General features: G+C 46.9%; 1 protein-coding gene across 1 annotated transcript in view; it reads left to right on the top strand.

The window, feature by feature from the left end:
* Positions 1-13,807, top strand: part of LOC135917059 (uncharacterized) — an 89,381-nt gene that overhangs the window by 17,611 nt on the left and 57,963 nt on the right. The gene's annotated exons all lie outside the window — the stretch shown is intronic.

Genomic DNA, 13,807 nt, shown 5'->3' with positions numbered 1-13,807 from the left:
TTCACTTCATATATTAATACCTTGAAGCCCCCAAAAGCATTAAAGAGGAGATTGGTGTAATTCAAAAGTGCGGTACAAAGAGACAATTTCTCAGTAAAAAATTTAGCTAATGTTGAGAGAGAACAAACTATTTGCAGCATGGCTGTAATTGATTGCGAAAAGTGATCGTACTTGTTCGAATTCCGTGAACGCTTTCCTGAAATATGCCTTAAGTTGAACTTCACTTTGAGACAAGACACATATGTCAGTACCAAAATCATATATCATCGTGTGGGTATAAATGTGAACAATAGAACTTTCATAGAGGATGCCATCAAATTATATATATTTATGGAATAGGGTGTCATGTAGAGAAGCGCACGAAAAAAAAAACAATGACGCGTTCGCCGTGCGGGGGCGACCACGAAGTGTCGAGCTCTAGTCGCTTTTCGGTCAGCCACTTTTTCGCTGGATGCCCGATCCAGAGATCTCGGACGCCAAGGGCCTGTGGTCCTGCTGGCCAACAGGTATCAACAGGGAACAACGCGAGGTGAGCAACCGGTTCAGGGAGTATCAAATACTTGTGCTCCTGCTAGGCAAGCGGTACAGGGAGCCAAGTGACGCAGCCGCTTTTCCCGGTCACTGCGTCGACTAGCCTTGCTACCGGAGGCGATTGCTGTAGCTGGAGATACTGCGCGGCTACCGCGGCTGCATCGGCCACAATGACTGTTATCACAGTCGCTGCTGCGACTGCAAGTTCCTTGATGCAATGGGGACGACCGTGGTGACTTCGTCCAAACTACGGTCGACCCTTCGGGACCCACACCGGCCTCAACGCGTCAACAAACTCCGCGCAAACGAACGCACAGCGAGAGACTACTTCTATTCTAAGACAGACATTGCATTGGGAGCAGCAGGATGGCCTATATTAGTTACAATACCTGCAACTGTATGTATCGCGCCAAGTGTTTGCTATGTGCGGTTAATGTAGATTCTGTCTTCTGTGTGCACTCGTACGTCAAATGCGTTCTTTGGTGCATGGTTGGGTCCAAACCTCTCTTATTCCATCACAATCTGGTAAGCCTGCCAGGATAACGCTAGCAAAATCATCGAAGGAAATCGTCCTCCCTCGAATGCACACTGGAAGAAAACTGAATAATTGATACAGAAAGATTAGGTACTATTGCATCAAAGTTTGAGATTGTTAGGTGTGGAAATGCGCAAGTTCATTCACAAGGAACGAGCAAATGAAGATCCGAGCGTGCTGCTGAGAGAGAGTCAAGTAAGGAAGCACACGAAAGAGCTCAACAAATTCTTGAGTTCGAACTGAAGCTTCAAGATGGAGCTCAAAATTATACCGCAAATAGAAAAATTGATTCGATGCCTCTCCCGAGTAGCGCTTCTCCATTTCTCAATCCGCAAAAATTGCTTTTATTTTTTGATGAACGATGCGACGATTTGCATGTATACTTGCAAAGGTTCGAGCGTGTAGCAGGACAAGAATGGCCACAAGAGAAGTGAGCATTAGATGCGAGCACGTGTTTGAGTCGTGAAGCATTAGCAATACTTGGCCGAATGATTCCTCTCAGTTTCTAGACTGTGACAAAGTACACAAAGCTTTCTTACAAAGATTTCGCTTCAGTGCGCAAGGTTACCTGTACTAATTTTGCAAGCGCACACGGAAGATGGAGAAACCGAGAGTCAGTTAGCTGCTAGGCTTTCAGTATACTCCGACCAATGGATTGACATGGCTAATGTGTCCAGAACGTTCGACAGCCTTCAAGACCATGTGGTCGCCGAACAAATTATCGAGAGTTGCCATCCAAAGCATGCAATATTCCGGAAAGAATGAGAATACACATCACCCCAAGAGTTAGCTGACGCTACTGATTGGGAAATCGAAGCCCAGAACCTATCTAATCTCGCAAAGCTTCCAGAAGGCGCAAAATGTTTCAATAGTAATGTCGTGGATCTTCCAAGGAAATCACCATTAAAGTGTATGCTATCCAAGCGTCTGGGGCATCAAGCTCATGAACGTTGCAACCCAGTCAAAGAAGTGATGAAGTGCAAGGTCCGTGTGAAGATAGGTCACAAGAGCGACGACTGCTTAAGTACGCAGGTGCAGGTGCAGGTACGCTTGTGTGGTCAATGAGAACCGTTACGATCCCCTTTTGTCTGACAAAGTTAAAAAAGACAAAACACGGAAAGGTCATCACACTTCTTATAAAAAAAACTGATGAAAGAAAATCATTTTTTCTAGTGGAAGAAAATGCCCCTAGTTGAAGGGAAGTGCTGGATCAAAGGAATATGGTTCTTCAGGATATGATCAGAAATAACTCAATTATGCGAAAAGCCTTGGTTCCAGATCAGCATTTCCCCGAATAGGGAAACATAGTTCTGCTTATTGATGGCTCTGGTATTGAGGCACCAGTGGCCAAACTTTAAGTAGATGCGCCGTACTTTACCGGAGACATAACAGCCTTATGCATGCACACACCCCTTTATGATCTGGTGCTTGGAAACCGACCATGTGTAAGAGGGCCTCTCTAGCCAAATATTAACTGGAAGCATGCTGCAGTTGACCAAACGGAAACTGCTTCGCTAAACAACAGTGTAGATGTAATACGTGTGGAGCACGCTCACTATGTTTCTGCCATTGTTAAACCATATGAGGATAACTCCATTGCATGTACCAAATGTTATTTATGTGAAGTAACCAGAGACCAATATGCAGAGGAACAAAAGAATTACCAAAGGTTAAAATCACTGTTTGCTAAAGTTGGCAGAATCTTCCCGTCACCAAAAGGCCAACGCTACTCGTTCCTTGAAAAAGATGGTCTTCTCTACCGGCAGTGCTGACTTGCTACAGGAAGGACATATAACTGGCTTGTCGTGCCGCAGATGTTTAGAAGACATGTCCTTGGAGTCGGACGCGAAAGTCTTAAGGCAGGAGATCGAGGCATTCCGTGTATGACAGGCGAGCATACGCAGGTTCTTACTGGGCAGATATGCATGGCGATAGGTGCCAGCGAACAACACCAAAGGGCGAGAGTGGTGTGGCGCTTCTGGACAACATGCCTATCATACGTACGGCTTTTGAGTGTGTTCTGGTCGATTTACTATATCCTTTCTCACCTAAATCGAACCGAAGCAACCATTACCCTCATTGTTATAGGCTTTGCCATCTGGTATGCGGATGCCATCGCTCATGCAGCGTTTGAAGCTATGCACGTGGCTGAAGTATTGGTTGAGATTTTTGCCGCATTGGTCTATTGAAAGAGATCGGAAGCGACCAAGGAACAAATTTCTCAGCAGAACTCATTGAGGGGCGGGCCGTCTACTTTCTATCCGGCTTTTCCGAACAGCCCCATATTAGGCCATGGCGACCACGCTTCCTCCTACTGAGAAGCCCGCAACTCTATAATCCGATGAATTATTGCCTAAAAGGCGTAATAAAGCGACATTCAAAATTTTCATCGTGCAAGCCAGCGCTTTCAGATGCTTAACGTGTAAAACACTTTGCGCGTCACGGTAATAATTTACGTGTAAACACTAACTGGATGATTATGAGCGTGTAAAGACAAGGTGTATTCCTCAGCTGCGGATGGGCTTGGTATTTGCGCACCAAATCGGTTGGCGGTCATCATGTTTGCTACATCCATGACAGTAAGTGAATTTTCTTATGTGGCATGGTGGGCAAAACTACACTTCCTTGTGGAACTCGAATGCCCACCGGCTTGATAAGGATGCATTGGCGCAACAGGCCACGTCGTAGCGCGTTAAGCGAGCCATACAGATGCGCTACGCAGGCGCCACCTGCTCAACGCGACTCTCTTGTTGGGATAAGCAACTTCTGGTAAGCGCCCAAGTTCTTCGAGTTGGTTAGCTACGCCAAGGCAGGCTGCATGAAACAGAGGCACAAGCTGCCAAGAGCTAATGCTTTGAATGTACTCGCGCACATTATCTAGCTGACGGGGCCTTTTGACTGCCAAAATAAGCTATGCGCTTTTCACCGTACTAAGGCGCTTCCTACAATGCCAAGCGCGTAATATCTTACCATGAATCATCCATTTCAGTGCTAAATAGAACGTCCCCTCGCTCTGCAACATCCACCATGATGGCTGCGGGACGCGTCCATGATGATGATGATAAAGTTTTATTGGCATTATTTTTGAAACGGGGCGGTGACAAAAAGTCACGTAGCTTGCTTGAGCTAATCAGTATGCTTCACATGTTTTCGATTGTAGCATATTGTTTAGATCTCCTTTACTTTCTTGTTTCTCTTCCTCAGAACTTATGTTGCAATGCACCGCTACCTATGCCTGTAACAGATTCGGTCGTATCAGTCTATTCTTTGCTTTTCTCCAACTCTACTGTAATGTATCTTGCATACCTCGACTTCTGCATGGTTGATGCTTCAGTCCACACTAAATCTAAACTCTTCTGGACAGCGTACGTTAGCTGCGGGTCTCACAGGGGGAATCCTTGCGCACTCCATTAGCATGTGCTGAGTGCTCTGCGGAATTTGCTGCAGCAGACACATGCCTCCTCTTGTTGCTGTAATGTATGCCCATTCTCATAAATCTCCGCGGCCTTTTTTTTGTCTGCATTCGTTCCTTCCAACTTGGTGTGTCAGCTTCTCTCACTTTCTTTTTGATTAGTCCTGGTTGCCAATTTACTCTCTAAATTACCCTGTACTGGGTTGCCAACTTCCCTGACCTCTAGTTTAGTTCGTCTTCCACTCTTTGGGGTGGAGACACTTGCACACTTTAGTCAGCCATTTATTTTCATCCACGTTGCTGTGTCTTTCGTCAAAACTAACTTTATTCTGCTCTTCTCCAACTACAAAAGAGGCCCAACCCATGTCATCCTGCATTACCTCGTTTTGAGCTCTTGCCGTGGGCTTCCGAAGCATACCGGCCTACCGCTCTTTTGTTAGCTTCTAACCCTGACAGCATAACAAAATTTTAGCCAGCACGGAATGGCATTTTCGAACATCAGCGCTGGCACAAATACTCATTTCCAGATTCCACGCTGCACCTCCTATTAACTGCACCCCAAAGTGATCTATCATTCATGATTGTTGCATTCTGCTTCCACTTTATTTTCACATATTTTCTTCGGTGCTTTAGTAAGTGTTTCCTTCGTTTATTTACACATTCAGGTATTTGTATTGCTTGACTGTGGGTAAGTCTCTCACTCAAATTGACACCACGTAATTACTCATTTCTTCATTAAATGCCCTAATTCTGGATTTTATTGTGATTTACATAAGGCCTAGATTTGTCGCTGCGTTGCCACACATATTCGCAAGTGTTTGTAAAAAATCTGGCATTGACCGCTACTAGCGCTGCGTCATCCGCAGACCACCTGTTGCAAAATTTGCACATTGCAGAAGTAGCACAAATAAAAGAAAAATTCACCGTTGTGCAGTCACCTTTCTTTGCTCCTAAGATAAAGCGTAAACAAATATGGAGTGACTTGGACATTCTTGCTTTAGTGCTCGGACAATGTCCACCACTTCATTACATTTTCAGCCTTTCCATACAATTTGTACTCGGTTGTTTCCATATGTCTCCCGCAGCAGCTCAATGAAATCGTCATCTATGCCTTCGCACTTGTGAATATCGCATCACATTTCCCTGTGCAGGTTCTCATTGGCTCCCTTATTATCTAAAAATTGGTATTTATTAATGCCTGTTGCGAACTAATGGAATGTCTATTGACTGACCTAGTGCAATCATATTTTTACGCAAACAAATGATGAAGCACTGGATACAATTTACAGAGTATATTTACAAAGGATAACTGCAGCGCTGGTCAGTTCAGCCGACAGCTCGAGAGCCAGAGAGTGTTCGTCGTCTTCGTCGGTGTGCCCGCGTGCATCGTCCGCAAGAAGCAGGCAGTATGCATATATCATTGCCCCGGCGGGAGAAACATCGTCCCGGTGCGTCTAAATATCAGTGAGAACAGGAGAGTAGTATGGTTTGGGACGTGCGACATGCACAACGTCGGTGGAATTCGGTGCAAACGGGGCACTCGTACTGACTGGGGCGATTTCGTACGTAACTAGAGTCACGGAATGCAGCACTCGATATGGGCCTGTGTACCGAGACAGGAGTGTTTCTGACAGGCCAACGGGACGACTCCGGGACGACAGGAGTACCAGAGATGCAAGCGAAAAGTGGACGTCCCTCTGATGGTGATTGCACAGACGCCGTTGCTTCTCTTGAGAGGTCAGGAGGCGAGCGCTGGCAATTTAGCGTACTTTGGCTGCCTCGGTGTTGTTGTCAAGTGCATAATTGCTGGTCTCTGCTGCGGCGGATGGAATAGAAGGCCTTGAGTGACAATGTGGGTTCTCGGCCGAACGACAGAAAGAGAGGAGAATAACTGGCAGTGTCGTGATGCGAAGAATTATGTGCAAAAGTTACATAGGGTAGGCCAAGCTCCCATTCAGTATGGTCGGACAAGACATACTTTCCAAGCATATCTGTTAGGGTGCGATTGAGACGCTCCGGTAGACCCTTACTCTGTGCATAGTAAGATGTAATCAGCTTGTGTTTGGTTGAGTAGGACGGCAGGATGTCGGGGATTACTTTAGTAACAAATGTTCGCCCACGGTCAGTGAGCAGTTGGTGTGGAGCACCATGCTACAGAATCAAGACGCGTAAAAGAAAATCGGCGGCACCTGCGGCGGAACTTCTTTGAAGTGATCTGGTGATGGTGTAGCACGTGGCGTAATCTGTCGGCAAAGCGACTCACTGCCAGACATGGATAGAGGGAAAGGCTCCAGTAAGTGCAAGTCAACGCGAAAGAACGGTTCCGAAGGAATGTCAAACGGTTGAAGGCAGCCGGCAGGGAGCGTCAATGGTGTTTTTCGGCGCTGGCAATTTTCACACACGGCAACGTATTTCCGGACGGAGTGGGCAAGGCCTCGCCAAAAGAAGCATTGGCGAATCCAGTCGTAGGTGCGGGAGGAGGCAAGCTGACCTGCCGTTGGTAAATCGTGAAATTCTTGAAGAACAGCTAACCGGATGTGCATAGGAATGACAAGGAGTAGGTATGGACCATCGCGGCGTACCTTGTGGCGGCATAATACACAATCGCGGAGAACGAACAGGTGAAGGGACGAATCAGAAGGCGAAGATTCCAAGTCATCAAGGATGAAGCGCAAGGCGGCATCACGGCGTTGCTCGTCGGCAACGTGTAGCGGCTGAGAGACGGAGGAAATGCAAGCATCGGCATCTGGGTCAGGGTGGGGTGGTGGTTCGTCCACTGGATAGAGTGATAAACACCACGCGCCTTGATGTAATCGGCGTGACTTGTACATTATTGCATAGGAATGTCCTTGCCGCCACAAAGCCCAGTGACCAAGCCGGCCTGTAGGATTCTTGAGGGGGGAAAGCGTGCAGAACGCGTGGTAGTCCATGATTAAAGAGAAGTGCATGCCGTACATGTACGGGCGGAATTTGGGAACTGCCCAGATGAGAGCCAGGCATCCACGATCTGTAATTGAATAGTTGCGTTCCGCTGCTTTGAGGAGGCAGCTAGCGTATGCGCTAACGCGATTTTCACCCTATTGGCGCTGGGCTGAGACGGCTCCGATACCATGACCATTGGAATCGGTACGCACCTCTATAGACCAGAACACGCTAGTCTCGCACCCAGACTAACCGAACGCATACTCTCGCACCCGGGTTGCCCGGTCGACCGGCGTACTGGGCTGCCAAAGTGTGTTCGCCGGCGACCAGTAGACATGGCAAGCGCCAGCTCTAGGGCTCCAAAGTGCGGAAATGTGCCCGTTCACACGGATCCAAAGTAGAAGAAGTCATCTGGGCATCATTGCGTCGTGTTTGGATGCCAAAACAACCAGCGGAAAAGGAGCAGGTTGCTTAGCGCTGTTTGCGAAGAGCACAACACACGTAGGGAATGGTGCCGGTGCGGTGTTTTCAGCCTGCGCCGATTTCCATCCGCAACGAAGAATGCCAAGCTGCGCCACCGGTGGATAGCTGCAGTGAATAGGAAGAACTACCAACCCAGTGAAAATGCACGAGTGAGTATTCGATCTGTGTATATTTTGGTGCCACGTTCAACTTTGCGCCCTACAAACGTAATACGCAGGTTTGCTCCGAGCACTTTCTGGGCAACAAGCCTACAGAGCAGAATCCCGCGCCGGTGCTTCGCCTTGGCTATAACAAAAAAGCAAGCCTTTTCGTGTTTTCATTCAGGCAGAGCTCCCGACGGTTAAGCGGAACAGTTGAGTTTGCGATTAGCGATACTTGCAGCTGGTGCACGGAATGACCATTAAGCGTGAACGACAAGTTGTAGGCCTTGCTGGTGAGCGTTATTGCTAATGAAAGTAAACCGAAGTCTGCTCGTCACGTAGCATGCGTCCACAAAAACGTAAACGACGACTACTCGTCGCCGAAGGTGTTCTTGCAGCGCACCTACCTTTACGAGCTGGTGTTGCAGGTGTCATTCGTAACGAATTCATTTGAGCCTCCTGAGCTCTAAACTGCGTGCGGGCTGTTATGCGGGGCAAAGCGCAAAATATTTCCGTTCATATGGCGAGGAAAATAAGGTGCTTAATTATTCTTGTATTTTGTAACAAAATTTTGATCGTTCTCACTAGTTTTTTTTTTACTGTTTTCTTTTCTAAGGGAGCGCCAACAACCCGATGGCCTCGCACAAGCGAAACAGGTCTGGTACCAGGTAGCTGCAGTTGGTGGGGCTAATTTCTTGAAATGCAGGTGTGGTTGTTGTTTTGTAGCAAAGGGGTCCTGATGATGCAGCTTTAAGTAGGGATGGTAATTTTACGTGCCCTGTCATGGTTTGTGCAACTGTACAACACCTGCATCTGTCATGCTCGCCCTGATATACGGGCTTTGACTGCACATGTAGTTGAACATTATAACTACTGTAGTACCTCATTTTCCAATGACTGCAGGTTTAGCATCATATGCTGCTTGTTCTAGTGCTGTAGGCTTTTGTTCTGAATGTTGTACTCTTAAGTGGTTGCACGATACAATTGGCCTGGTGTATTTTCTATTTCATTTTGAGAGGACTTTATATCTTCGCAAAAGTGATGGCATGGGAAAGAACTACAGCCCTTCTTACTATAACATCTATTTTGTTTTCAGTGTGCAGGTGGTGAAGGGCAGGCGTCTGCTAACCAGGCAGTCAAACGACCTCGCCAGTTCGTTGCCAAGCGCGGCCAACCCAGTAGAGACCATTACAAACAACACCAAACTGAAAGTGCAGATGACAGTGTTCTGCGTGCTTTAATAATATATGGCACCAACAGTGCTGTAAATTCCTTCACAGGTTACGTGCCAAAAAGCTCACAGGTGTTCTAGCATATAGCGCGCGGTTTGTACAAACGTAATAGCGTACCTACCCGATGTATTCGCTTCTGCAGTCTGCACAGCACTCAGTGTGTCCATTGTGGACTTGCACGAGGTCTTGAAGTTTGATTGAATCCAGACAGCGAAAATGACAGGTTAGAAAAAACGTGAAACACGCCTTCCGCCCAGCCAAAAAGCCCAAGTTTCGCTTTCGCGCCGGGTCGCATCTCCCGGCGTGGCAGCCCAGACCTGCTACTTCGCGGCGCTTGGGATAGATGGCGCGACCGGCGCTCATCAATATGGCGGCGCCCTTTGAATTCACGGTGTTCTGGTGTATAGGAGAGGACGGGTCAAAGTGGGCCAGTAGAGGTGGCGTTGTGAGAATGGAGCCCAACGTAAACGGCACGTCCTTGAGAAGATCAGTAAGTGGGCGGGCAATCGCTGAGAAGTATTCAAACGAAGCGTTGGAAGTAGGTGTAAAGTCTTACAAAACTTCGAACGTCTTTGGCTGACTAAGATACAGGAAAATACTTGAAAGCACGAATTTTACCCGGTTCTGGTTGAATACCTGAAGCGTCGAAGAGCTGGCCCAGCACTGTAATCATCTGACGACCGAAGTGACACTTCGATGAATTTATTTGCAGCCCAGCCTCGCCGAAGACTCGAATAACAGCTGATAAGCGCTCAAGGTGTGTCTCAAATGTAAACAAAATAGGACAACGTCGTCTTGGCAGCAGAGGCAAGTTGACCATTTGAAGCCTTGAAGCGTAGACTCCGAACGTTGCCGAGGCGTTGCATATACCTAATTGCATAACTTTGAATTAATATAGACCATCAGGAAATACGAACGCGGTGTTCTCTTCGTGATTTTATACCACAGAAATTTTCCGATAACCAGACCAATGGTCTATTCATGAAAAGTAGTTCGCACCGTGGAGACAATCGAGGTCGTCGTCAATGCGAGGCAAGAGGTAGACATCTTTCTCGGTAATGCAGTTTAGATAACAATAATCTACGCAGAAACACCATGTGCCATCTTTCTTTTTAACAACCAACTTGGGCGACAAAGGGCTCGACGAAGGTTCAACAATGTTTTGGCTAGCATCTCGTTCACTTCATCTTGAATCTTGAATTCATTCGGTGCGTGCAAAACCGAAGTTTGTGCAACGGTTTTCGAATAATTCGGAGTGAATGAGGACGCTTTCGTCACATTGCACTTACGATGACGAACACGAAAACAAAAAACTGTCACTCACGAAACTGACATTTTATTAGGCGAACATGTGTCCAGAAAAAAAAATATAGTGACCCTCAAACTACAAAGAAGGCAGGGAGCATGGTTGGCGAACATCGAAATCTGAGCTGCTGCTAGAGTGCGTCAACTATCTTTGAATGACTCGTGGAATGTTTCAGCCTAGTCACTATTGCTAGCGTGATTTCGAGAATTTACATGATTTGCATCACGCGTGTAATCGCATTATACAAGCTTCGGCAACAAGATAGGCAGCAGGTAGAAGCAGCGACCCCAGCCGAGAATGTTCCCCTAGAGACAGCAGCGTCTCTGGCCGAGCTATAACATTACGAATTGTTAGGAGGTGATGATGGGGCTCTGCGAGAAGGAAAACAAGTACGTGCGTGAATGCTTCCCTCAGTGAAAGCAGCCAGTCGATGCTGCAAACAAAAACAAGTGATCGAGCAGTAAAAATCACGCGTACATAACTCAAATAAAAAGGCAAGCACTACACGATTCATGTCAAAAAGGTGTTCCCAACGGCTAATTTAAAGTTCTGGTGGTTGAGTAATGAATGGTTTAACCACAGATGTCTAGGGGTACTTCAGTGCACCTTCCTAACATTACGTAAAAGTTCACTAGTGAACATCTTGGCAAGAAGAACTGGTTGGTTTTGTTAGACATTCCCCCCAAAATTTCGCCATAATTTACAGTAACCTGAGGGGTTTGCGTCGTTACAGTTTATTAATAAATGAAGCACAGACAAAGTTGATATTGTTGGATATTGATGAACAGATAATTCTTCCACACGTGAACTATGCTTTTCTTAGGAAGTAGCCGAACTATGGCAATATTCTAGCGCAGTCTGACTAGTCAACAGGCGTGTGTTTCCTAAACCAATCAATTCAGTGCCCCCTGTAACCATTACTTCGTAAAGAAAAAATATCTGGTTTGTTCTCAAATATGATCGTAATGGGCCGGTTTAACTGGACATGAATGTGAACTCTGCATGAAGCTCATCATTCTTGACAAAACGTTTCCCTTTCGGTCTCTTGAGAACTGAAGTAGTTTCTTGCAGGGAAATATTTTGTCGTAATGGAGCAGTTCAGGTGGAAATGTCATCCGGGTTTCATTTATCGGTAGCAGATAGCAGTCTACCAGACCATCACCAACATAGATGTGGAGTAAAGTCGGGAGTAATTATAGGCAAATGTTAGGAAGTGCAGAGCGACGTCACCGTCATGATCGTCGGCAGAAACATAGTAAGCAAGCATGTCTTTGATAGTTCTACTGAAATGTTATCTGAGGTCGTTGATCATACGGCGTTATTTGCTTGTCAACTTCTAGTCCAGGAGTGCAAGCAATACTGGAAAGCGTTTCTGAGGAGCTGTTGAGGAGCGCCGTGGCAAAGTATAATGTCTTCGAGTCGGAAATCTATGATGTGGGTTGCACAGCTACTTAGGAGAGCCTTAGTGATCGCGTACCAGGTCGTGTAGTCGGTAGCGACTGTTATCCACTTATATCCCCAGGTAGATAGCGGGACAGGGCTAAGAAGGTCAAGAACAGCCCTAGAGAATGGGTCCGATGCTACGTCAAGGGGTTGAATGCGGCTATCTGGGAGTACTGCAGGTTTCTTGTGGTGCTGGCATTTTTGCAATACGTGACATAATGGCGGACGAAACGGTGAATACCAGGCGAAAAGAAGCGACGTCGGACACTGTCATACGCCCTACAGTCGGCGAAGTGATCTGGGGTATGAATATCGTGTAGCTGTGCGAGCGCAGTTTGACGCATATGTGGGAGAAGCCCAGAAGAGTTCGAGGCCGTCAGAGTACATGGTGTAAGTGTAAAAGGCGGCCTAATACAGCACTGTGTCTCTATGCAGCAAGTGTCTCCGAAATCCCCCGAAGAATGACGTCTCAGAAGTAGGGGTCGCGGTGTTGTCCATCTCCGACATTCTGAAACGCAGTAAGCGGCAGCACACAGTATTCATCGCAGCTGTCGGGAAGCTCCGGTGGTACTGCTGAATGGCGCGACAAGTAATCAGCGCCTTCATGCTATCGGCCGCCCTTATGCGCAACTGCGTATGAGTACTCTTGGAGTCGTGGAGCCTACCAACCGAGGTTTCCAGTAGGATCCTACAGGGATGAAAGCAAGCATAATGAATAATGGTCAGTGACGTCTGCAAATGGCAGGCCGTAGAAGTAAGGGCTAAATATACCCACTGTTCAAACGAGGTCAAGGCGCTCGAGTTCAGTAATGGAGTAATTGGGCTCCGCTTCGGACTGAAGATGGCTAGTGTACGCAGTAATACTATCACAACTTTCTGGAGCTTAGGCAGAGCAGCGACGATTCTATGACTGCTGGCATCGATGCCAAATTCTGCAGGAGCGTTAAAATGTGGGAGAAAGGGCGTTGAAGGAAGCCCCACAGTAAGCACAGTGAACGCAGTGGCTTGTTCCGGACCCAGACAAAAGACGCCTCTTTCTTGAAAAGCTTTACGAAAGGACGTTCAACGTTACCGAAATTGCATACGAATCCGTGGAAGTATGAGCAGTGGTCCATAAAGCTTCGAACGTCGATGGCCCATGTCGACGGGGGAATTTATTGACGGCGCAAAATTTTTCTGAATGGGGACGCCTGCTTGAAGAATCAACAAAGTCTCCCAGCACAGTAAGTTGCAGGTGGCCGAAGCGACATTGCGATGAACGCAGCTGAAACCCACCCTTGCAAAAAAAAAGAAAAAAAATATTCGAAGGCGATCGAGGTGCGTTGCAAAAGTGGACAAAAATACAATGACATCATAAAAGTTGCACAGGCAGAGTGATTACTTCAAACCATGAAAGACAGCGTCCTTCATACGTTAAAATAGAGCCGCGGCATTGCATAGAGCCTAACATGACTTTAAACTTATAGAGGCCATCAGGTGAAATAAAAGCGGTCTTTTCGCGGCCGATGTCATCGAATGCAGTTTTCTAATACCCGTAGCGAAGGCCTATCGATGAAAAATAGTTTGCGCCTTATGAACAATGGAGGGTATCACCAATTCGTGGCAGCGGATGCACATCGTTTTTTGGTTCTTTCTTGAGATGGCGACAGTCGACACAGAAGCACCAGCTGTCATCATTCTTTTTGACCAGCACGACCGGGGAAACACAAGTGCTATAAGAAGGCTTGATTATATCTTCGGCATGCATCTAGTCGATTTGCTTCTGTATGACTTCGCGCTCAGTAGGGAAGAGGTGGTAGGGCC

This window comes from Dermacentor albipictus, chromosome 10, assembly GCF_038994185.2.
Source record: "Dermacentor albipictus isolate Rhodes 1998 colony chromosome 10, USDA_Dalb.pri_finalv2, whole genome shotgun sequence".
Lineage (NCBI taxonomy): Eukaryota > Metazoa > Arthropoda > Arachnida > Ixodida > Ixodidae > Dermacentor > Dermacentor albipictus.
The sequence above is the reverse complement of the archived record's forward strand: the minus strand, read 5'-3'. Positions and strand labels throughout refer to the sequence as shown.